The sequence below is a fragment of the Myxine glutinosa genome, chromosome 7 (genome assembly GCF_964187855.1).
Source record: "Myxine glutinosa chromosome 7, kmMyxGlut1.1, whole genome shotgun sequence".
In the NCBI taxonomy this organism is placed as follows: Eukaryota; Metazoa; Chordata; class Myxini; order Myxiniformes; family Myxinidae; genus Myxine; species Myxine glutinosa.
Window position 1 is genome coordinate 101,810,772 of NC_136267.1, and position 23,489 is coordinate 101,834,260.

At 47.4% G+C, this 23,489-nt stretch overlaps 1 protein-coding gene across 3 annotated transcripts in view; it reads right to left on the reverse strand.

Moving 5' to 3' along the window:
• The window catches only part of LOC137431621 (uncharacterized), a 110,689-nt gene that overhangs the window by 37,497 nt on the left and 49,703 nt on the right, over positions 1 to 23,489 (reverse strand). For 2 of the 3 annotated variants that reach the window (XR_013624125.1, XR_013624124.1), the window contains exon 1: positions 17,383 to 17,614. The exons of the other annotated variant lie outside the window; for it this stretch is intronic. The gene's annotated coding sequence lies outside the window, so the exon portion shown is untranslated. Of the gene's footprint in view, positions 1 to 17,382; positions 17,615 to 23,489 lie in introns of those variants that run through there. 3 annotated transcript variants of the gene reach the window in all.

The window sequence follows — 23,489 nt, forward strand, 5'->3', positions numbered from 1 at the left end:
AGATAAAATGTTCGCGACCCACGTACAGGAAAACATGGCGCCAAACGCCTCCTTCACGAAGGGAATAATTAATTATATATCTTTGTAGTTTCAGTATGTCTCCTAAAGCAAGGACGTAACCTAACACCTCGGAAGAAATATAGACATTACATATACTTGATTGTAATGGTATTCAGCATGTGTATCCAATCATTCATCTACCATTTAGCCTAGTGTATGAGAATATTTTCTTCGGCCTGCGCTCAGGTCTGATATGTTTAGATAAAAAGCCAGAAAGGCGCAGCCTATCATTATGCTTACATCGTGTTGTCTAAATTTGACCTTCTGTAGGACGGGACAATGGGAGATGTTGTCCTTATGGCCCAGTATTGCTATGTTTTTAGCGCAGATTCTTGTCTAATATTTTGCTATAAATGAAATGCCTTTTTGCTCATTCATCAGCGAGTGTCTTGAGGAATTGTCCGCTGCGTGTTAGGCGGTACATTCTCGAGCCTCGCTCCACACGTGTGTGTATAATCGATTCTATTAAACATTTTTGCTCTGATTCTTCTTCTTCTTCCTTCCCTTGAGGTCTTCGACCGAGATATATATATATATATATATATATATATATATATATATATATATATATATATATATAAATATATATATATATTGTTACAGACACGACTTTGATGTTATGGTGGGCCGAGCGGAATGGCCGCCGTGTCCGCACAAGTTACCCGATTATACTCGAACGTTGCCGAGTCGCGCTACGCTAAATCAATGAAGGAAAAGGACACAACGGCTGGGATTAAAATGACACGACACCAGGGATACGGTTCTCAAGACCTCCGGAGGAGGTTATATTAGGGCGGAAGGTCAGATTACAACGACAAGAGGGACAGCATAGAAAGGCAGGCACTTAGACACACTCTTATATTAGCCCCGACAGACGACAGATAAACGGGACAAAACTGACTCACACGGGGATTGATGGCAAGGAGGGGCAGGTCTTCGATGGCTCAAGGTGCACCTTGGCTCAGGGGCAAAATCGACCCGGTCCAGTCCAAAGATGCGGGAGGTCTCACTCAGCGCTCGGAGGTGGTGACTTGTCTTCTCAAGCTGGGGGCGCATCTGACGTCACGTCCGGTAAGTGGCCGCGTATATCCGGCGGGGAGTGACACGCCCTCGGCTCGTTAGCTCCGCCCCAGATGGAATCGGCCCGTTGCTTCTCATTGGGTGCGTGCGGGGGGGTTACCGGCTCCGCCCTTGACGAGGGGCTGACAGGGAGCCCCTTCGTGGTAACCCCGTCGGAGCGCATGGTCAATGGCGGCTAACCGAGCCGGTGTGAGGACGCACACTCCCCCGCGCCGCGCCGCCCCCATTCTCCTCTGTTGTTGTAGTTGTAGTTGTAGTTGTTGTTGTTGTTGTTGTTGTTTCATGGGGAAGATGGGAGGAGGTAAGGGGAGGTCCTAAACTCACTACTGGTGCCATACGATCACATTCTGGTGCAACGAAGAGTCAGAATTAATGGAAACGAGTCCTTAACTGATATAGACTAAAAATAACTAGCAAGATGTCCTATAGTTGTCTACGTGAGATGCGGTGAACCTGGGCACGACATTTAATGGGGGAAAAAGGGGCAGGTCGGTTCTACAGAGTGTTATTTACAGGCAATGGGACTAGGGAATGGGGGATTGGGGATAGTTGGGGAGTATTGGGGAAATAGGGGAGTATTTACAAGCGGATATTGAGGCCAAGTCCCATATCCGCAACATTGCACCCTTCTCTACCCTCGGGGCGTCCCGACCCGATAAATTTTTACCTACTTTAGTGTGGCACGCAGATGTAGTTCCCTCTACTATTAACTCTACCCTGAGTGCGACAGTTTTACAGATATTCACAAATGAGTAAATATGTCCCCCTGCGACGTTGCACCCTTCTCCTCACAGAAACACACCCACAGGATAACCGAATCCGGAAAGAATTCGCAAACTAAACATACAGCCGGTAGGGAGCATTATTTACAAGACTACGCTGATATTTACACTATGATCCAGGACCTGTTTTTGGAGGAACACATGCAGATGTTATGCATAGAGAGAGCACGCATGCCAGCATCGATACACCAACCCACGAGTGCTCTGTGGCCTTACGGCCTTTAATAATGTGCAGAGCACCCCATCCAAGCACCAAAAGCACCACCCCAGCACCAATCGGTGCAGTCACCATTGTTCAATGAATAAAAATAACTTCAACAACCCCTAACCCTGCAGGTGTCTCTTGCTCTTCGTGTGGTGCACTTGACCTTCTGGCTTCTTTCAAAAATAAAGAAAGGCGCCAACCGCGTCCATTTCTGTATTGTGGCCTTCAGTGGTGTCAACTAAAAGTGGTTCACCTGTATGGCATAGGTGCCACGTTGACCCATAGGTCCATCCACGGGTGGTGCTTGGCCGCAAAAGAACTGCGGTCCATTGTGGGTGGCCACCAAAATTGCGGTCCATATGGTGTATCGATCCAGGCAGCAAGCAGCGAAAGTGCAGGCCCACAACTGCGTAGCCAGCACCTCTCTCTCCTCTCTCTCTGCCCCAAAGCCAGATCCTCGGAGGTGGGAGACAAAAGAAGCAGACAAGTGAGTAAGGTGGTAAGTGCGCAAAAGTGCACGCAATGCAAGGTAATGCACACTGGGGGCACATGGGAACCAGGTGAGACAGGTACGTTCCTACCGTACGCCCCCCCCCCCCCACCAGGTAACCTACATGGCCCCTCCCTTACCCCTTACTGTATCCACAAAACACAACACTACCCATAAACATCTACTTTACAAATCAACAAACATCCCTACTGTCTTCCCCGTTCCTCCCATATACCAAATTCGTCTTCTCTCCCTCCTAACCAATCAAATTTGCCATTTTCAACTTTCATCAAAATTTGCCATCTCCAACTGAACATCAAAATTTGCCATTACCAATTCATCATCAGTCCCTCCTAAGGAGGGAGAGATGGAATCACCCCAATGTCTCATCCACGTCGTGATGCGTCTCACAAATCCTCACAGCAATTCTCATTTCCTGCACCAAAACAAAGAAAACACAGGTGTGGAGTCATCATCATCACCACAGGTAAGTGGCTGCGTATGGTGCGACAGGTTCATCAATCCTAACTATTTCCCTAAATGACTTTAACAACTTTACACTACCCGGGGTCTTTCTCCGGCCAAACCATTGGCCCTCTTACACTATGGGTTCTACAAACCAATTCCCATTGGCCAAACTGTGGTGCTTTTCAATTTGGGGTCTCACTCCCCCGATTCATCTCCCGGTGCCCTCGCACAATTTCTGGGCTGTGGCGTGTACCTCTCCCAGCGGGTCTACCCACCTGCACACCTCCACCACTGCAGTTGCCTCCGAGCTTACCTGCTCCTTACCCTAACCTAACTACCTGGGGAAGGCCCTCTGGCGCTCTCCCCACTCGGTGCCCTCTCTGGCACTGGGCTACCCGGGTCCGTCCTCCGGATCCTCGGGCCCCATCCACAACTCTACCGGCTCCCAGAGCCCACCTGCGGCCTCACCTGGCCGACATCCTCACAGTGGTGGAGTGCCCAACCAACTACACACACTAACAGGCTACACGCCCAGCCATTTCCACAACACCAATGCACCCATTCACAATACCATTCTGCAACCGCACCACAAATGCCAATATCCAACCACAATTTACCTATACCCTCTACCTAACACTTACACTACCCGCCCCGGGTACTCGTGAAAGGGGTCCACTCTTCCCCCATCCACACCTTCGCACCATGCACACCACTCCGTACCACTTACTCTAACTCTCTCCACACACCTGTACTTGCACACCTGTGCTCTCACACCTGGTGCCACCTGCACCCTTTTCTCCCCAAGCGCATTCGCGCTGATCCACAACACTCACTACTCACACACTGCTCCACACACCTGTCCAGTTGCACACCTGTGCAATCACACCTGTTCAATTCTCACACAGCATCATCTCATCTAACTACTCCCCTCTGAAACTTGCGCTTCCCAGTCGTCCCTTTAAACTATTGCGCTCCCACGTCATTATCATCCATACTAATCTACCTGCGTCCCCACTACAGGTATCAGTCACTAACTAAACTTAACGTCACCTAATGTCATCTTCGCTAGATCCCTACAATATAACCTAACCCACCCGGGCTAGTTTTCACTGCCATCAACCCCATAAGCTATAGCTCCTTTGCCCCCACCATATGGGAAGGGTGGCAAGGATGCCACCCTTACCCACCGGGCCCATCGCTCACTACCAATTTTGCACATCAAATTTCAACAAATTAAAAATTTGCCAATCACTGCCCATCATCTGCCAATCACTACTGCCAATCCCTTGCCAATCATCAAATTTTGTTTTTTTTTCTAATTTTGGGGCCAAAACACTATCCTCATCACCCAGTCTACTCACTAATGCCTCTCGGTGCGCCAATTCCTGTCCAAAGCCCGGCTTCGTAAAGCCAAGCCATGAATGCGGGTTGTTCTGTGCCAGCGGCTGGATGCGTCCGGCACTCGGTGCAGGGACGGGGGCTTACCCGGGCCGAGATCCCACGCACCATCTCGGCGTGGAGCCATCCAATGTCCCGATCTCGACCTGCCGGACTGCCTCAACAAAAAGTGGTCGCCATGACGACCCTTTCTATCGGGCTGCCCGCTCCGCCTAGTGGAGCACGGACGCGGCCGTTCAAAGCGAGGCCCAGCACGCACCGAGGGCCCGATTCGGCTAAAAGTCGACCTAACCTCTAACCTGGTTACCGTCGATGCTTCACCTGGATGCTTACACCCCGCAGCCCGTTCCTTGCTCACACATCCAGCCGTGCCCATGCTCCTCGTACCTTTCCTTACACACCCAGGTACACCCATTCCACTCACAGCCTTGGTCACACACCTGACCACCGAACACTTTGGCACACATTCGTTGGTCGCACACCTCACCAACACACCTCTTCGCTCCCCCTCCTCTGTCACCTCCTCTGTGACAATCACAGGTGTGCTCTCATTCGCACACCCAACCACGTGCCTCACCACCAACTCCAGCGTGCATTCCCACTCACGCTCTACCATTCCAGGTGTGCATCCTTCCATCCCAGGTGTACATCCTCGCTCACCTGTCACAACCAACTCACTCTCCTTGTCACTCTCACTACTCTCACCTCCATTCTTGACAGCGCACTCACCCTTGCTCTTGACAGCGCACTCTTTCCTCATGCACCTGTCCGTCACACACCTTTCTCGCGCACACTCTCCCGTTACACCCTCTGTAACACTTACCACACCGCGCTTCCATGTGCCCCCTCGCACACGCGCTACGACCGACTCATTCTCGCCAGCACCCTCACTCCTTGGCACGCACTTTTTCCTCACACACCCCAGAGTCGGACTTTCTCGCACACCTCCTTTTTCGCACACCAGACCTGTCGCACACTTCACCCACGGCCTCTCACGAACACCCGGGTCCATCTCGACCCCCAAGCTTCTTAAATCACCTGGCGCATCATACGCACGACCATATTGGTCACCACTTACACCGGGTCCTCTTCCTCTTCGCTTCTCCTCCATCACCTGCGAATCCCTCATCCGGTTAATGAGCACATCATCACGACCCAAACACAGACTTTGGACCAATTCTTTTATCTCCTCTTTTATCTCTTTCTTATCCTCTCTCCGTCGCTTCTTAATTTCGCTCACCCCTTCTTCCACTTCTTCTAATTTCTGCTTCGCCTCTTTTATTCCCCGGTACGTCTCCTCAAGCTCGTCCTCCAAGGCTACCTTGACCGTTTCCATGTGCGTCCTCACCTGCCGGTCCTTCGTCTCCATTACCTCTATCACCTCGTCCAGCCTCGTTGTCAGTCCCTCACGTACCATCTGACATTCCCTCTTCGTCGCTACCAAGTCATCTTTTAGTTCTTTCTGTGTCGCTTTTAAACCTCCTAATACCGCAGTGTTCCTTTGAACCTGCTCCACTAACTCCGTCTGTCCCACCGTCAGCTGCTCCACCTCCTGCGTCAGGTCCTCTATGCCCCCTTGTAACTTTACAGTCCCCTTTCTCACCTCCTTCTCCATGTGCTCCTTACAGTGCCTCACCTCCTCGCGCACTCCTCCGACCTCCTCACTCACCCCTCTTCTGATCTCCTCTCCCATCACTTGCATCTCCTGCCCAGATGCCACCCTCATCTGCTCCATTTCCTCCCTGTGAGCATCCAGTTTGGTTTCTACCCCCATTCTGACCCCCTCTATCTGCTGCCCCATTTGTTTAACTTCCCTTTCCGCTTGGTCCCTCATGTCCCTCAATTTGCCTTCCATGGTGTTTTCTAACCCCTCTAACCCATTTTTCACCCCCTCTAACTGATTCTCCTGGGCAGCCATTCTGTTTTCCACCCCCGTTAACCCATTCTTTACCTCTTTTATCCCGTTGTCTAACCCCTCACCGGTACCCCTCGCTTCGTCCCTCATGTCCCTCAATTTGCCTTCCAATCACTCACCCTGAGCATCCATCCGGTTTTTCAAACCTCCAATTTGGTCTCCCATTTGTTCCATAAAGGCCCTCATTTGCAGGAGGAAAAGGTTCGAATCCACCAGGGGCGCTGCCACGGTCGCGGGCGCCGCGACCAGCGAGGCGCCATTTTGCGCACCTGCAATGTCGGGCGCAACGACGCTATTTTGTGCGTCTGCTACCCTCGCTGCTTCGCTCTCCTCGCGTCCCTCAATTTGGTCCTGGACCGACCCTGCCTCACTCTCCTCTACCGGACCCCAGCTGTCTTGATCCGCCATAGCGCGACTTTCAAAATTCGGGTTTTTATTTCCGTAAAACAAATCAAATTTCGCTGTTATAATTTCGAGCGCGTAAAACGCGCTCCGGATCGCATTTTACTTCCCAACACCAAAATGTTACCCTAATGGTACACTTGGTGTTCCAAAATTTGGGCTAAATGAATTTAGTCCCAGGTCCGAATCCGACACTCCTGACACCAATTGTTACAGACACGACTTTGATGTTATGGTGGGCCGAGCGGAATGGCCGCCGTGTCCGCACAAGTTACCCGATTATACTCGAACGTTGCCGAGTCGCGCTACGCTAAATCAATGAAGGAAAAGGACACAACGGCTGGGATTAAAATGACACGACACCAGGGATACGGTTCTCAAGACCTCCGGAGGAGGTTATATTAGGGCGGAAGGTCAGATTACAACGACAAGAGGGACAGCATAGAAAGGCAGGCACTTAGACACACTCTTATATTAGCCCCGACAGACGACAGATAAACGGGACAAAACTGACTCACACGGGGATTGATGGCAAGGAGGGGCAGGTCTTCGATGGCTCAAGGTGCACCTTGGCTCAGGGGCAAAATCGACCCGGTCCAGTCCAAAGATGCGGGAGGTCTCACTCAGCGCTCGGAGGTGGTGACTTGTCTTCTCAAGCTGGGGGCGCATCTGACGTCACGTCCGGTAAGTGGCCGCGTATATCTGGCGGGGAGTGACACGCCCTCGGCTCGTTAGCTCCGCCCCAGATGGAATCGGCCCGTTGCTTCTCATTGGGTGCGTGCGGGGGGGTTACCGGCTCTGCCCTTGACGAGGGGCTGACAGGGAGCCCCTTCGTGGTAACCCCGTCGGAGCGCATGGTCAATGGCGGCTAACCGAGCCGGTGTGAGGACGCACACTCCCCCGCGCCGCGCCGCCCCCATTCTCCTCTGTTGTTGTAGTTGTAGTTGTAGTTGGTGTTGTTGTTGTTGTTTCATGGGGAAGATGGGAGGAGGTAAGGGGAGGTCCTAAACTCACTACTGGTGCCATACGATCACATTCTGGTGCAACGAAGAGTCAGAATTAATGGAAACGAGTCCTTAACTGACATAGACTAAGAATAACTAGCAAGATGTCCTATAGTTGTCTACGTGAGATGCGGTGAACCTGGGCACGACATTTAATGGGGGAAAAAGGGGAAGGTCGGTTCTACAGAGTGTTATTTACAGGCAATGGGACTAGGGAATGGGGGATTGGGGATAGTTGGGGAGTATTGGGGAAATAGGGGAGTATTTACAAGCGGATATTGAGGCCAAGTCCCATATCCGCAACAATATATATATATATAGATATATAACTGTAAGAAATAGTAGAAACTCCAAAGTACGAGCAGGGCGTCTCATTTGTATTGAATAAATAATCGTTAGATTAAATAAGACGCGGACGTAGCTTCAGGACGTCGATCTTTAATTGTCGACAAGCTTTCGACCAACAAAGGTCTTCTTTTGAGTCTACAAAAACAGCAGGCATCTATATCAGTCAAGTATGTATGGTGATATGTGTGTGAGATGTGTGATGTGTGTAGAAAATGCATACAGAAGGAAGAGCCACGCCAAAGTTCACTCACCAGCCCCAAGTTCAACGGAAGTGACCGTTTGCGTTACAGTTAGGGTGCACGTGCAAATTAGTTCAGGGCAAATTAGTTAGTTCAGGGCTAGTTCGCTACAGTATCTTCAATGGTGAGTACCCATTATAATTTTATATGTTGTTAAAATTACGTATGTTTAAGAGTGTAAAAAGTGTTTAAGAGTATAGGAAGTGTTTATGAGTATGGGAAAGGTTAATAAGAGTGTGAGAAAGGTTAATAAGAGTGTGGGAAAGGTTAATAAGAGTGTGGGGAGGGTCATAAAGCTTTAAAATATATGTAAATAATAAAATAAAAATATGGTCGCTACTTCGTGGATTTTCGTCTATCGCGGGGGGTTCTGGAACGTAACCCCCGTGATAAACGAGGGATCACTGTGTATATATATATATATATATATATATATATATATATATATATATATATATATATATATATTATATATATATATATTGTTGTGGATATGAGGATTGTGTTTTTTTTTTTTTTGCTTTATTCTGGACCCTCCTGCCTCCAGTTGTGTATAAAGGTCAAAGATCGTTCCGTAGTTATTTCATAAACAATCACGTTAGCCAATCATAGATTTCCCCCTTGTTGACAGTTATTTCCTTATTCTGTGTAGTAGGGTAAGGCGTCTTCCATTAATTGACACTCCATTGCACCGAATTCAAATAGATAGATCCCCTTTCATTCCCATTCCCAAAGCCGCAATTGCCAACTGTTCCCTCCGCGACTCCATTCGCCACGAGGTAGGCTCGGAGAAGAAGGGGGAGGAGCTGCCGAATCTTGGGCGTGCCCACCCCTCGTCATCAAGGGTGGAGCCAGAGGGCCGTGCCGAACAATCAGGGCCGAGGCGAGCTCACCGATGGGCGTGTTCTAGAGGCCGGCGGCTTGATTTGCCCGCGGCGTTATAAAGAGCGCGCGCGGAAGCCGTTGACAAGAAGTGCGCGAGGAGGGCGAAGCGAAGCGAAGAGAGCAAGAGAGAGAGAGGGAGAAAGAAGCAGAAAGAGGGAGTCAGGGCGAAGCAAGAGAGGAAGAGAGGGAGTCAGAGAGAACAAGTGCCAAGTGCCAAGCCTGAGGACAAGTAACAAGTGCCAAGCCTGAGGACAAGTAACAAGTGCCAAGCCTGAGAACAAGTGCAACCACCGCAGCTTTAAACCACCACAGCTTTGAGCTTCGACGGCAGTTTTCGTCCGTGGCTATGGAGGAACGGCGGCTGCTAAACGTGCCGATCGACCAGGGGGGGGGGGGGGGGGGGGGCGGCGGCTGCTCACTCCCGGCCTGACCATGCTCCGGTTCCAGTTTTCGTCCTCTCCCTCCAGCCACCCACCTCCTGCCATTCCTGTCATCATTCCCCGCGTGAGTCTGTCTTTGTTTGTTCTGTCCCTGGGTTAATTAAGCCTGAATAGATAAGCTAGCATTTCACTGTGTCACCTTTCCTCTTCTGTATTTTATTTTCTTATCCTTCCTTCTTCCTTGGTTTCTTTCAATTGTGTAAATAGTAAATAAATCATATTTGTATTTCTTACCCTTTGCCTTTCTTTCTTCTTTACATCCTTCGTCTTAGTCTTTTCCCCATTGAATATCTGTGGCGCGATTCGGCCAACGTTCAGGAATCGGGTTAGTCGGGGTAACTGTTCGGGCGCGGCGGCCATCCGCTCGGCAAACAACATCCTCGCCGTGGTCCCGTAACAATTGGTGTCGGGAGCGAGATTGGACCCGAAGCGCGCTTAACGCGCTAAAAATTACGAGCGGCCGAAATTCTGTTTTGTTTTGTTTTAGAGAAATCCGAAATTTGAAATCGCGCCATGGCTAGTCAAGGCGAAGGGATGCAGGTGGGGGAACTAGAAGAGGGGTTAGGGGTAACCCGGGACCAGAGGGAAGAAATGGAGGAGAGCAATGAGGAGGTGGTTGAGGGAGTATCAGGTGCGCAAAATGGCGCCCTCGCGCACGTGGGTGTAGCAGCACCAAATTTAGCCGCGCCCGTGGTCGCGGCAGCCGAGCCCGAGATGCCAGAGTACATGCAAGCCTTCATGGCCCAATTCATGGCGGAAATGAAACGGGAGAATGACGGTCTAAACAAATTGAGTAATAAAATTGAAGAAATAACTGAGGGAATGGCGAGGGACAGAGCCGCATACGAGGTAAGGGAGGCTGAGAAGGAGGTTAACTGCAGGTTGAGCGAGCAGGTCCCACGGGTGCACGAGGAGGTAAAGCGGGTCAAGGAGCACTGGTTGAACGAAGTTGAGAAAAGCACAGGTAACTGGACTGGGGTAGAAATCGCGACCCGGGGTATGGGGCAGTCGGCGACCGTTGAGGTAGAAGAGGGAATTTTATTAAAGCCAGCGATCGTCGTGGTGAATAAAGAAAAAGAAATAATGGGTATAATTGAATTTTTTTTATTTTTTTAAATTTTTTTTTGTATACTGAATCGAGGCTCGTGAAAGAGCTAACATTTATTTCACAAACAAATCAACCAGACAAACAAAACACACAAAAAGAGGGAGCAGAAGACAAGATGGGGAGAGAAGGGGAAGCACACAAACCACAACATTTGAGAGCAGGGAGAAGTGTGGGAGGGAGAGGGCTTGGGGGCAGGAGGCGTGGGAAGGGGGGGGGGGGGGGGGGGGAGAGGTATAAAACACAAGGGGACCGAAATTAGTGGGGGTAGAAAAGATCAAGGTTTTGGATGGGGGAGGATAAGAGATGGTGGTGAACAGCTGTTTTAAAGACCTGGAGGGTGGAGTGGGATTGAAGAGAGTGAGGGAGTTTGTTCCAGAGGCGGGAGAAAAGAGGAATGAAGGAGTGAAGGTGAGCAGAAAGTCTTGATTTTGGCAGTTTAACCATAAGAGGGTTGCAGGCAGATCTTGTGCGACCTGTAGGAATATTTGGGGGACAGAGCCCAGAGAGAGAGCTGGGGGGGCAAGGCCAGAGAGGAGTCGGTAGAAGACGGAAAGACCACCAACCTGCCTGCGGTGAGTGAGTGAAAGGCCCTTGGAGTTAGCTTCATCGCGGGAGATTCCAATGATTCTGAACGCTTTGGTTTCAACAGCGTGAAGACGAGCTAGGTGTGAGGCAGGAGCACCAGACCAGAGGGGAGAGCAGTATTCCATAGAGCTGCGGATGAAAGCCTTGTATGTGGTGAGGAGCTCAGGTGTGCCAAGGAAGGACTTCGCACGACGGAGGATGCCCATTCGGCGACTGGCTTTGGAGGCCAGATTTGAAATGTGGTTTTCCCAGGAAAGATCATGGCAGATAGTGAGACCCAAAAGCTTGAGTGACAGAACTTCTTGGAGAGGATTATTCAGAAAGTGGATGGGAGGGTTTTCCAGTCGGTCTTTTCGGAGAGACATCGTAAGAGTGTGAGATTTATCAGGATTGAAAGACATGTTCAAAGACATGTTCATTGAAGAGACAACGGAGGTAGCCCGGGAATTGCAGGGAGAAATGGATTATGTACAAAGTCCGTGCTCACATCACGATGCTGTGCTTAATAATCCTTATAAAGATTTGCAGGTTTTGGTGCTGGGAGGAAGAAGAACCCCGAAGATGAGACATGTGGTGCCGGGAGATTTTGTAAGAGGGGGTTTGGCGCGAAGAGAATTGTCGCGCGATTGGGGTCAATATGGCACCCGGGCGTTGGTGAAGGGTCCCGTGTGAGTAAAAATGGCACGCGTGTGAGGAAAAAGTGTGCGTCAAAGAGGGAGCGTGTTATAAAGTGTGGGAGTGATACCGAGTGCGAGCGAGAATGCACGTCGGGGTGTACGGAGTGTGACACAGGGAGTGAGAGCGATACGGAGTGTACGTGCGAGGGGGAGTGTGACACGGAGAGTAAGGTGGTGGTGGAACGTGTGCGAGGAAGCACACCTGAGTTGGTTGTGGCGCGGGTGTGGGAGAGCCCATCTGAGCGCGTTAGTGGGTGGATGCAAGAGTGCACGCCCATGGTGAGTGGTACGGAGTACGTACCGAGGGAGAGTGCGCAAGACGGTGCGCGAGGGGTGTTAAGGGAGTGTGCGAACGGCGAGTGTGCGCGAGAGGTGTGGTGTGTAACAGAGAGTGCGTTGGTGGAATGGACGGAGTGTGTGGAAAGTACGGACGGCGTTGGAACGCCAGGCTTTGTGAGTGTAAAACGGGTCGCGTGTGCAAGTGAAGCATCGACATTGAACGGGGCAGCGTTTAGGGTGACGGATAGCCGATGCGAGCACTCGGGGCGCGGTGCGCTTTGTTGGATGCCAGGCCCGGCGCAGATCGATGCTGCGTCGCTTCTCTTCGAAGCGTCGTTGCCGATTCGGGCTTGGCCCCGCCCTGCACGGTCGAGTCTGGGCCTTGTCGGGCGAGGCGACCGGTCCGGTTCAGGGGTGAGTGGGAGGAAGCGGTACGGTGCCCCCTGGCGGGGACGGGGTTCCGACCGGGCGAGCCTCAGTCATCGGGCCCGGGACCGCAAGGTACCGAGCCGCGATGATGCGTGGAACCTCGGCCCGAGCATGCCTCCTCCCCAGAGTCGTGAATGCCGGACGGATCCAACTGCAGGCGACCAAACCACCCGAATTCATTGCTCGGCTTTGCAAAGCCGAGTTTAATGATGTCATGACGCACCGAGGCTAGGATATAGCGGACTGTGATGATGGTGATAGTGTTTTGGACCCGAAATTAGAAAAAGCAAAATTTGATGATTGGCAAAGGATTGGCAGAGTGATGATTGGCAGATGATTGGTAGTGATTGGCAAATTTTTAATTAGCCGGAATTTGGTGTGCAAAGTTGGTAGTGGAAGATACCCGATGTGGTGGGATGGCAACTCTGCCATCTCTCACAGAGGGGGCAAAGGAGCACTAGGTTTATGGGGTTTATGGCAGTGAAAACTAGCCCGGGAGTGTTAGGATATAGTGTGTATGGATCTAGAGAAGATGACAATAGGTAACGGTAAGGTTTAGGTAGTGACAATGATACCTGTAGTGGGGACGCAGGTAGATTAGTGTGGATGATAATGACGTGGTATGTGCTTAGTTTAAAGGGAAGACGGGGAGCACTAAGTTAGCAGGGCAACAGGTAGTTCAGATGATGCCGTGTGTGAGGAACAGGTGTGATTGCACAGGTGTGCAACTGAACAGGTGTGTGGAGCAGTGTATGAGTGAGAGAAGGTGATTGTGCGTTGTGTTGACCAAATGGTCCAGGGACCAAGGAGGGTGCAGGTGGCACCAGGTGAGATTGCACAGGTGTGCAACTGCAGGTGTATGGAGAATGGTTGTGTGGAATATATGGAGTATGGAATATATGGAGTATGGGAATGGATGGTCGTGGAGTGAGTATGATGGAAACTGTGGAGTGGAGTGGATGGTGCAGAGGTGTGAATGGGGGAAGAATGCACCCCCATCACGAATACCTGGGGAGGGTAGTGTAAGAGTTAGGTAGAGGGTACAGGTAAATTGTGGTTGGATATTGGCATCTGTGGTGCGGGTAGTTGCACAGGAGTGTAGTGATGGGTGCATTAGTGTCGTGGAAATGGCTGGGCGTGTAGCCTGTTAGTGTGTGTAGTTGATTGGGCACTCCACCACTGTGAGGATGTCGGCCAGGTGAGGCCGCAGGTGGGCCCTGGGAGCCGGTAGAGTTGTTGTGGATGGGGCCCGAGGATCCGGAGGACGGACCCGGGTAGCCCAGTGCCAGAGGGCACCGAGGGGTGACAGAGCCAGGAGGGGCCTTCCCCAGTTAGATAGGTTAGGGTGAGGAGCTAGGTAAGCTCGGGTGGCAACTACAGCGGTGGAGGTGTGCAGGTGGGTAGACCTGCTGGGAGAGCTACACGACTCAGCCCTGAAATTGTGCAAGGGCACAGGGAGTTGCATCGGGGGAGTGAGACCCCAAATTGAGGAAGCACCACAGTTTGGTCAATGGGAATTTGGTTCTTAAAACCGCATAGAGTAAGATGGCCAATGGTTTGGCAGGGAAAGACCCCGGGTAGTGTAAAGAGTATTAAAGTCATTTAGAAGGTAGTTAGGATGGAGATCTCCTCGCACCATCTGCATCCGTTCACCTGGGATGACGTACCTCCACACCATGCCAGGTTGTTTTATTATTTTTGTTGTGCAAATGTTTTGGATTTGTGAGACGCATCATGACGTGGGTGTGACATTGTGCTTTGTGTTCCATCTCTTCCACCTTATGAGGATTGATGATGAATTTGGTGATGGCAAATTTTGGTTAGAGGGATTGTGGAGACGAATTTGGTATAGGAGAGATATGGGGAGACGTGACAGTCGTAACGAATTTGTAATGTGTAGATTGTTGTAAATATGGGGTAAGGGCAAGGGTAGAGTAGGTGACAGGGGGGGTGACGTACGGTAGGGACGAGCTTTTCTCCGCTCCGTCTCCATACGCACCTCACCTTGCATTGCCTTGTTTGATGTGTACCCTTGAGACCTTACCCCTCGCTCATCTGTCTTTCCCCCCCTTTTGTCTCCCACCGAGGACTGTGCGCCATTGGGCGCCGAGGGGAGCGTGCGGGAGTCCGCCATTGTGCGCCCGGAACTCCCAGAACCAGCTGTCTGCATCGATGCACCACATTATGGACCACATGTTTGTGGCTGAGCACCACTTATGGACCCCATGGGTTGGGGCATGGCCCCTCTGCTGGAACCAGCCATGAGGGCCCGAGATCTTGCTGGCGGACCTTGGTCACAGGGCACCTATGCCGCACAGGTGAACCACACATAGTCGGCCCTGTGGGCCATAAATAAATCAAAACAATGGACACGTTCTGTGCAGGTTTATTTCCACCAATAGGCCGCCAGTAAGAAAATGAAAGAAAGACAACATCTGGAAGAACAAATAGCCAGCAGAGGGAGCCGAAGAGCAAGAGACCACCAGCAGGGTTTGGGGTTGTTTAGTTATTTTATTCATGAACAGTGATGACTGTGCACCGATTGGTGCTTGATGGTGCTTTGGTGTGTTTTTGGTGCTTTATGGTGCGTCGATGCAGGGCAGACTGTCTCCCCCCCCCCCCCCCCCCCCCCAGAAAGAACAATCATAGGTCCTGGGTTGCGTATTGTAAATAAAAGTAGCGTCAACTAAATAATACTCCTCCATCGTAAATGTATAGTTTGAAAACAATTCCGCAATTCAGTTAGCTGTGGGCGTGATTCTGTTAGGCAGGGTGCAATGGAGCAGTGGGACATATTTATCTATGTTTTAAAACTGTCACACTCAGGGTCAGGTTAAATGTAGAGGGAACTATACCTACCTGCCACACTAAAGGTAAAAGTTCATAGGCCTGGGCCGTGCCTAAGAGGAGGAGGGTGCAGTGTTGTGGATATGAGGATTGTGTTTTTTTTTTGATTGCTTTATTCTGGACCCTCCTGCCTCCAGTTGTGTATAAAGGTCAAAGGTCGTTCCGTAGTTATTTCATAAACAATCACGTTAGCCAATCATAGATTTCCCCCTTGTTGACAGTTATTTCCTTATTCTGTGTAGTAGGGTAAGGCCTTGTCTTCCATTAATTGACACTCCATTGAACCAAATTCAAATAGATAGATCCCCTTTCATTCCCATTCCCAAAGCCGCAATTGCCAACTGTTCCCTCCGCGACTCCATTCGCCACGAGGTAGGCTCGGAGAAGAATGGGGAGGAGCTGCCGAATCCTGGGCGTGCCCGCCCCTCGTCATCAAGGGTGGAGCCAGAGGGCCGTGCCGACCAATCAGGGCCGAGGCGAGCTCACCGATGGGCGTGTTCTAGAGGCCGGTGGCTTGATTTGCCCGCGGCGTTATAAAGAGCGCGCGCGGAAGCCGTTGACAAGAAGTGCGCGAGGAGGGTGAAGCGAAGCGAAGAGAGCAAGAGAGAGAGAGGGAGAAAGAAGCAGAAAGAGGGAGTCAGGGCGAAGCAAGAGAGGAAGAGAGGGAGTCAGAGAGAACAAGTGCCAAGTGCCAAGCCTGAGGACAAGTAACAAGTGCTAAGCCTGAGAACAAGTGCAACCACCGCAGCTTTAAACCGCCACAGCTTTGAGCTTCGACGGCAGTTTTCATCCGTGGCTGCGAAGGAACGGCGGCTGCTAAACGTGCCGATCGACCAGGGGGGGCGGCGGCTGCTCACTCCCGGCCTGACCGTGCTCCGGTTCCAGTTTTCGTCCTCTCCCTCCAGCCATCCACCTCCTGCCATTCCTGTCATCATTCCCCGTGTGAGTCTGTCTTTGTTTGTTCTGTCCCTGGGTTAATTAAGCCTGAATAGATAAGCTAGCATTTCACTGTGTCACCTTTCCTCTTCTGTATTTTATTTTCTTATCCTTCCTTCTTCCTTGGTTTCTTTCAATTGTGTAAATAGTAAATAAATCATATTTGTATTTCTTACCCTTTGCCTTTCTTTCTTCTTTACATCCTTCGTCTTAGTCTTTTCCCCATTGAATATCTGTGGTGCGATTCGGCCAACGTTCAGGAATCGGGTTAGTCGGGGTAACTGTTCGGGCGCGGCGGCCATCCGCTCGGCAAACAACATCCTCGCCGCGGTCCCGTAACAATATATATATATATATATATATATATATATATGTATATATATATATGTGTATATATATATATATATATATATATATATATATATATATATATATATACTGTATTTTAATTAACACCTCAAGGGAAGGAAGGGTCAAGGCCAAAACCAAGAGGAGTCCCCTGGGTGAAAAGGCAAGACAGAAGATGGGAAAATGTGATAATTAAATGAGATCTAGACGACTGATTCATGACTTGAATTTTGTAAGTTGGTAGAAGTTTGGAACATACTGCTGGGGACATTGTTCAAAAGAGGCAATGTGAGGGAAAAGGGATGGCAATTGGTATGGAAGGAAGGAAGGTAACGCAGAAACGGTGACGAGTAGAGGTTAGATTGGTGTTATGAACAGAGTGAAGAGGAGGAGGAACAGAAAGAGAGAAAATGGCCAAATAGAATAAAGGATGTCTCAATGCCTGAATTGCACTCACCATGTTAAAAGGCCTGCAGTAGAGGGTCCAGCTTACAGAAGCATAAATGATAGTCGATAAGATGACAATATAGTAAGTAGCCTTGGATGACGATACAGTAGTGTTGTGTCGTAAAGTACTCCAAGAATGAAGAATTCAGTGAGGTCCAACAGTTTTATTCCATCCAACATCGAACGCACGTCCCGTTGCCATTCTCTCCACGCTCCGTCCTCTACCCGGAACTCCTCCTCTTATTGGCCACGCCCCCTCTAGCGTACCTTCTATGCACATCACCACATGTCCCCCTTTCTTTAACCACATGCATACCATAACTCAGTGACCAACAATATATATATAGTTAACTAGAAGATGAAATGTAGTAATGCCACAGCATGTATTACTCATTAAACAAGTAATAATAGACATGCAACAGTTTATCATAGCTTCTTTTTCTTACTCTCTAAGAACTTTAGATTACATCATCACATAATCTCGTGTCCAGACTGGAGGTCTGCGAACTCTGGCATCCCGGCCGACCGGCACATATTCTGATGTGTCTTGAGCTGGTGGTGCGGTGATGCCAGGAAGGAGTGGTTGCTCGGCATCGTCTCTTTCATTCCCTTGGCAGGCAGATGCTAAATGAGAAGTATTCCAGATCCGTCCATCGGACAGTTTGTATGTGTGAGATGCTCTTCGCTCCATAACTTGGAGAGGCACTGTGAGTCCCCTTTCCGTTTGCCTCAGGTTTGCCTCAGGTTTCCGTTTCACAGGTGTGAGGTGTTTTATGGCTGTGAGGTGTTTTTAATTTCGTGGTGGTGAAGTGTTTTCAATTTCGTGGTGGTGAGGTGTTTTCAATTTCGTGGTGGTGAGGTGTTTTCAATTTCGTGGTGGTGAGGTGTTTTCAATTTCGTAGTGGTGAGGTGTTTTTATTACGTGTTTTATGGCTGTGAGGTGTTTTTAATTTCGTGGCTGTGAGGTGTTTCTATTACGTGTTTTATGGCTGTGAGGTGTTTTTAATTTCGTGGTGGTGAGGTGTTTTCAATTTCGTGGTGGTGAGGTGTTTTTAATTTCGTGGTGGTGAGGTGTTTTCAATTTCGTGGCTGTGAGGTGTTTTTAATTTCGTAGTGGTGAGGTGTTTTTATTACGTGTTTTATGGCTGTGAGGTGTTTTTAATTTCGTGGTGGTGAGGTGTTTTCAATTTCGTGGCTGTGAGGTGTTTTAATTTCGTGTTTTATGGCTGTGAGGTGTTTTAATTTTGTGGTGGTGAGGTGTTTTCAATTTCGTGGCTGTGAGGTGTTTTAATTTCGTGGTGGTGAGGTGTTTTTATTACGTGTTTTATGGCTGTGAGGTGTTTTTAATTTCGTGGTGGTGAGGTGTTTTCAATTTCGTGGCTGTGAGGTGTTTTAATTTCGTGGTGGTGAGGTGTTTTTATTACGTGTTTTATGGCTGTGAGGTGTTTTTAATTTCGTGGCTGTGAGGTGTTTTTAATTTCGTGGTGGTAAGGTGTTTTTATTACGTGTTTTATGGCTGTGAGGTGTTTTAATTTTGTGGTGGTGAGGTGTTTTTATTACGTGTTTTATGGCTGTGAGGTGTTTTTAATTTTGTGGCTGTGAGGTGTTTTTATTACGTGTTTTATGGCTGTGAGGTGTTTTTAATTTCGTGGTGGTGAGGTGTTTTTATTACGTGTTTTATGGCTGTGAGGTGTTTTTAATTTCGTGGTGGTGAGGTGTTTTCAATTTCGTGGTGGTGAGGTGTTTTCAATTTCGTAGTGGTGAGGTGTTTTTATTACGTGTTTTATGGCTGTGAGGTGTTTTTAATTTCGTGGCTGTGAGGTGCTTTTAATTTCGTGGCTGTGAGGTGTTTTTATTACGTGTTTTATGGCTGTGAGGTGTTTTAATTTTGTGGTGGTGAGGTGTTTTTATTACGTGTTTTATGGCTGTGAGGTGTTTTTAATTTTGTGACTGTGAGGTGTTTTTACTACGTGTTTTATGGCTGTGAGGTGTTTTTAATTTCGTGGTGGTGAGGTGTTTTCAATTTCGTGGCTGTGAGGTGTTTTTAATTTCGTGGCTGTGAGGTGTTTTTAATTTCGTGGTGGTGAGGTGTTTTTATTACGTGTTTTATGGCTGTGAGGTGATTTAATTTTGTGGTGGTGAGGTGTTTTTATTACGTGTTTTATGGCTGTGAGGTGTTTTTAATTTTGTGGCTGTGAGGTGTTTTTATTACGTGTTTTATGGCTGTGAGGTGTTTTTAATTTCGTGGTGGTGAGGTGTTTTCAATTTCGTGGTGGTGAGGTGTTTTAATTTCGTAGTGGTGAGGTGTTTTTATTACGTGTTTTATGGCTGTGAGGTGTTTTTAATTTCGTGGCTGAGAGGTGTTTTTATTACGTGTTTTATGGCTGTGAGGTGTTTTTAATTTTGTGGCTGTGAGGTGTTTTTATTTTTGTTTTATGGCTGTGAGGTGTTTTTAATTTCGTGGTGGTGAGGTGTTTTCAATTTCGTGGCTGTGAGGTGTTTTTAATTTCGTAGTGGTGAGGTGTTTTTATTACGTGTTTTATGGCTGTGAGGTGTTTTAATTTTGTGGTGGTGAGGTGTTTTTATTACGTGTTTTATGGCTGTGAGGTGTTTTTAATTTCGTAGTGGTGAGGTGTTTTTATTACGTGTTTTATGGCTGTGAGGTGTTTTTAATTTCGTAGTGGTGAGGTGTTTTTATTACGTGTTTTATGGCTGTGAGGTGTTTTTAATTTCGTGGCTGTGAGGTGTTTTTATTACGTGTTTTGTGGCTGTGAGGTGTTTTTAATTTCGTGGCTGTGAGGTGTTTTTATTACGTGTTTTGTGACTGTGAGGTGTTTTTATTACGTGTTTTATGGCTGTGAGGTGTTTTTATTTTGTGTTTTATGGCTATGAGGTGTTTTAATTTTGTGGTGGTGAGGTGTTTTTATTACGTGTTTTATGGCTGTGAGGTGTTTTTAATTTTGTGGCTGTGAGGTGTTTTTATTACGTGTTTTATGGCTGTGAGGTGTTTTTAATTTCGTGGTGGTGAGGTGTTTTCAATTTCGTAGTGGTGAGGTGTTTTTATTACGTGTTTTATGGCTGTGAGGTGTTTTTAATTTCGTGGCTGTGAGGTGTTTTTATTACGTGTTTTGTGGCTGTGAGGTGTTTTTAATTTCGTGGCTGTGAGGTGTTTTTATTACGTGTTTTGTGACTGTGAGGTGTTTTTATTACGTGTTTTATGGCTGTGAGGTGTTTTTATTTTGTGTTTTATGGCTATGAGGTGTTTTAATTTTGTGGTGGTGAGGTGTTTTTATTACGTGTTTTATGGCTGTGAGGTGTTTTTAATTTTGTGGCTGTGAGGTGTTTTTATTACGTGTTTTATGGCTGTGAGGTGTTTTTAATTTCGTGGCTGTGAGGTGTTTTTATTACGTGTTTTATGGCTGTGAGGTGTTTTTAATTTTGTGGCTGTGAGGTGTTTTTATTTTTGTTTTATGGCTGTGAGGTGTTTTTAATTTCGTGGTGGTGAGGTGTTTTCAATTTCGTGGCTGTGAGGTGTTTTTAATTTCGTAGTGGTGAGGTGTTTTTATTACGTGTTTTATGGCTGTGAGGTGTTTATAATTTCGTGGCTGTGAGGTGTTTTTAATTTCGTGGTGGTGAGGTGTTTTTATTACGTGTTTTATGGCTGTGAGGTGTTTTAATTTTGTGGTGGTGAGGTGTTTTTATTACGTGTTTTATGGCTGTGAGGTGTTTTTAATTTCGTAGTGGTGAGGTGTTTTTATTACGTGTTTTATGGCTGTGAGGTGTTTTTAATTTCGTAGTGGTGAGGTGTTTTTATTACGTGTTTTATGGCTGTGAGGTGTTTTTAATTTCGTGGCTGTGAGGTGTTTTCAATTTCGTGGCTGTGAGGTGTTTTTATTACGTGTTTTGTGGCTGTGAGGTGTTTTTAATGTCGTGGCTGTGAGGTGTTTTTATTACGTGTTTTGTGACTGTGAGGTGTTTTTATTTTGTGTTTTATGGCTGTGAGGTGTTTTTAATTTCGTGGCTGTGAGGTGTTTTCAATTTCGTGGCTGTGAGGTGTTTTTATTACGTGTTTTGTGACTGTGAGGTGTTTTTATTTTGTGTTTTATGGCTATGAGGTGTTTTTATTACGTGTTTTATGGCTGTGAGGTGTTTTTATTACGTGTTTTATGGCTGTGAGGTGTTTTTATTGTGTGTTTTATGGCTATGAGGTGTTTTTATTACGTGTTTTATGGCTGTGAGGTCTTTTTATTGCGTGTTTTATGGCTGTGAGGTGTTTTTAATTTCGTGGTGGTGAGGTGTTTTTATTGCGTGTTTTATGGCTGTGAGGTGTTTTTAATTTCGTGGTGGTGAGGTGTTTTTATTACGTGTTTTATGGCTGTGATGTGTTTTTATAAAAAAAATTTATGGCTGTGAGGTGTTTTTATTACGTGTTTTATGGCTGTGAGGTGTTTTTAATTCCGTGGTGGTGAGGTGTTTTTATTACGTGTTTTATGGCTGTGAGGTGTTTTTAATTTTGTGGTGGTGAGGTGTTTTTAATTTCGTGGCTGAGGTGTTTTTAATTTTGTGGTGGTGAGGTGTTTTTATTACGTGTTTTATGGCTGTGAGGTGTTTTTATTACGTGTTTTATGGCTGTGAGATGTTTTGAATTACTTGGTGGTGAGGTGTTTTGAATTACTTGGTGGTGAGGTGTTTTGAATTACGTGGTGGTGAGGTGTTTTTAAATGACGTGGTGGTGATGTGTTTTTAAATCAAATGGTGGCGAGGTGTTTTAAAATCACTTGGTGGTGAGGTGTTTTGAATTACTTGGTGGTGAGGTGTTTTGAATTACGTGGTGGTGAGGTGTTTTTAAATGACGTGGTGGTGATGTGTTTTTAAATCAAATGGTGGCGAGGTGTTTTAAAATCACTTGGTGGTGAGGTGTTTTGAATTACTAGTCTGGGATCCGAGGCCTGGAAATGTGTAAAAAAGTGATTTTGAAGTGACACCCCTGCTATAAAATGTTTGACCCCTAGATCATGTCTGTGGGGGTGTTAGCCACCAGTAAAGTGACTTTAGCAAGGTAGTTCGGATTGCGCGAATTCTGTAAGGACGTTTTTTAACTTGGGGCGTCAACTGTAAAAAAGCAAGAAATTTAGGGGTAGGGGAAATTAAATTGACCATATATCCCATAATACAGGGGTGAGTGCAACAAATTACCACTCATTATTTTTGTTATAAATTTGGCTTTTATATGAAACTTGATTCAACGTGATTGGACCATCCATGAGGTCAGCAGAGGTCAAAAGGTCACGGAAAGTGGGTTAAGCTGAAAATTTAGCTCCTTTATCAAATAATTCACATATGTATATGTCACAATATGTTCTTTGCATCCCTCTACTGTTTCTGGCCTATATTGATCGTAATAGTGATGGTTTACTGTGGTGGTTGATGCTTTTCATCTTTTGTGTGGTGCTAGTGATTATTATGCTACATTTGTTTCAGCAACTTGCTTCACTCTTGCTGATCTTTATGATTACCATCGATCTTCAGCCTCCCTAGCTGGAGCAAGCTTCCTTCTTGTCAATTATTATTTACCACTCAACCAACGACATATCGAAATTCCCGTGTGGAAGCACTGAATGACATATCGAAAGTGAAACCGGTAGCCATATTCCTTTTTCTGTCAGGAGCTGAATGCAATGCTGATTCCCGTCCAAAAACCATAAAGTAAGAGCGAAATATGAACTTAGAATAGTTAGATAAGAACATTATATAGTTAGGAATATTTTGTACATATTTTCCTGTCATTCAAGCAATTATCGGTTCACTAGCGTTCGAGAGAAAAGTCTTAGTAAATTTGACTAGTTTCCTCATTGATTATTTTCCACATGTTTTCCTGTCATTCAAGCAATTATCGGTTTACTAGCGTTCGAGAGAAAAGTATAGGTAAATTTGACTAGTTTCCTCATTGAATCTTGAAATGTTATAACGTTGTGAAATCATGATATTTACGAATCTAATATATTTCACAGTCGACCCTGATTTACTACACGTGATGGTGTTGATTGGTTTTGTGTGGCGTGGGGAATATGTTTCATTCTGGCCTGGCACCAGGTTCGCCCGAAGATTCGCCTGATG